Source organism: Pseudorca crassidens, chromosome 1, assembly GCF_039906515.1.
Source record: "Pseudorca crassidens isolate mPseCra1 chromosome 1, mPseCra1.hap1, whole genome shotgun sequence".
NCBI lineage: Eukaryota > Metazoa > Chordata > Mammalia > Artiodactyla > Delphinidae > Pseudorca > Pseudorca crassidens.
The window spans coordinates 26,793,539-26,795,717 of record NC_090296.1 but is presented as its reverse complement, the minus strand read 5'-3'; the positions used below and the strand labels follow the sequence as shown (position 1 = coordinate 26,795,717).

The following is a 2,179-nucleotide window of genomic DNA, read 5'->3' as shown; positions in this document are numbered from 1 at the left end:
GCATTATGTCTAAAAAACTATGTGCATACCTTTTTTTTTTTTTTTTTTTTGCGGTACGCGGGCCTCTCACTGCCGTGGCCTCTCCCGTTGCGGAGCACAGGCTCCGGACGCGCAGGCCCAGCGGCCATGGCTCACGGGCCCAGCCGCCCCGCAGCACGCGGGATCCTCCCGGACCGGGGCACGAACCCACGTACTCTGCATCGGCAGGCGGACTCTCAACCACTGCGCCACCAGGGAAGCCCTGTGCATACCTTAATTTTATTTATTTATTTATTTTTTGCTGCTTTTCCAACTTTATTTAGAAAAACAAATCCAGGTCCCAGTGCCCCAGTGCCCTCCTCCAGCCCAGCCATAATTTAAATAACTTAGAGACAGAGGTGGGGTCAGGTGGGGAGTGGGTGGGAGAGGGAGGGAGGAGAGCCCACTACAGCGCTGCAGCGCCCGCTTCTTGTCCATCTTTTCCTTGCCTGCCAGCTTCTTATCATGCTCACCCGCGTGCTTCTTGGCCATCGGCCCCTCGGCCCCTCCCCGGGCGTCCAGGAGCCGTGGCGTCGGCGGTGGTGGCCGCAGCCCCGCTGGCCGGGGACCGCCGGCCCCGGCCCTCCCGCCGCTGGGCCCGCCTGCGCCCCGGGGATCTCTGTGAGCAGGCGCGCGCGCCGCCCGCCTCCTCCTTGAGGGCAGACGCGGGGTTAGGGTGGATCAGCAGGCACCTGATGGTCAGCAGCACGTGCCAGATGCCCGGCTCAGCTGTCCAGCCCGTCTTGAGCACGTTGACGCAGATCTCACCGTTGGCGCCCACATTTGGGTGGAAGATCTTGGTCAGGAAGTAGCCCTTGTGTGGGGAGGCAGGGAAGTCCTTCCCCAGCAGGAGTTTCATGCGGAATAGGTCTGCGGCGTATGGGGTCCCCTCAGGGCCCTCGATAGTGACCTGCAGGTCAGTGAGGCCCTCCTCGTTGGGAAAGACCTTGATGCCATCAGGTGGCTCAGCTGTCAGTGTCGTTGCCTCCTTGTACACCAGGCGGATGATGTGGGCGGGGCAGGTTCACGACTGCTGCCGGCCAGGGGCGGGTCCCACTGGCCCCCTTTCTGCGCCCTCCGGCCGCCAGCCGGGGTGGGGGTGGGGGGGGCGCCCAACCGCTGCCGCTGTGGCCCTAGCGGGGCCCCGGTGGCCCTGCTCTGCTTCCCGCTCCCTCCGAGGCCCGCAGTGACCCTTGCCGTCTGCAGCTCCTCCCACCACCCGCCCACTGGTGCCCGCACTAAGGCACACACCTTAATTTAAAAATACTTTATTGCTAAAATATGCTAGCCATCCTCCGAGCCTTCAGCAAGTCGTAATTTTTTTTGCAGTAGTAACATCAGTGATCACTGATCCCAGATATAATATAATAATGATGAAACAGTTTGAAATATTGTGATAATCACCAAAATGTGACACAAAGACATGAAGTGAGCAAATACTGTTGGAAAAAAATGGTGCCTATAGAGTTGCTCAATACAGGGTTGCCACAAACCTTCAATTTGTTTAAAAAACAAAAACCACAGTACCTGCCTACAAAGCGCAATAAAGCGAGGTATGCCTGTACATGGAGCTTTTCCTGCTGGGACTTAAGCACCAGAAAATCCACAAGAATGGCTGTATTTCTGAGATACACACGTGGGCAAGGTCTTCAAAATAAAAACAGAACCATGGCACCAAGGTCAGGCTAGGTTTGAATTTTCGTAAGCTCTCCTGGGGAAATAGATGGAGGAACCAGGATGGAAAGCCAAAACATCCATAGCCAACCTCTACAACAAAATTGGCAAGGAGAAATCCCATGAACACCCAGATATGAGCGGGCGAGGACGAGCACCCAGTAGCATTAGGCCTGTGTAGTATCAGCAACTGTGCCAGAGGGAGCGCAGACAAGACCAGGTTGCTTCTGATGGCTGGAGCAGCTAGGGACCCTTCAAACCACCAGCAGGTGCTGGCCTGAAAGCGTGACAGGCCAACTTGAAGGAGCAGTGATGCTGGGCGGGGTCTCAGCAGGCCCTGAATAGCAGGGGAGGGTGCCCTGGAGCAGTCTAGACCTCACAACTGTTGAAACTCACAAATGAGAGTTCCTTTTCAGGACAGAACTGCACACAGAGGAGGGACTACTGGTTGGAGTCTTCAAACTGAGGAGGACTGTGACAGCCGGGG

General features: G+C 56.7%; 1 pseudogene; it reads right to left on the bottom strand.

Annotated features, from left to right (window-relative positions):
- Nucleotides 1-294: 294 nt before the first annotated feature.
- On the bottom strand, nucleotides 295-1,030 carry LOC137206818 (ubiquitin-conjugating enzyme E2 S pseudogene; annotated as a pseudogene).
- Between the last annotated feature and the right edge of the window lie 1,149 nt (nucleotides 1,031-2,179).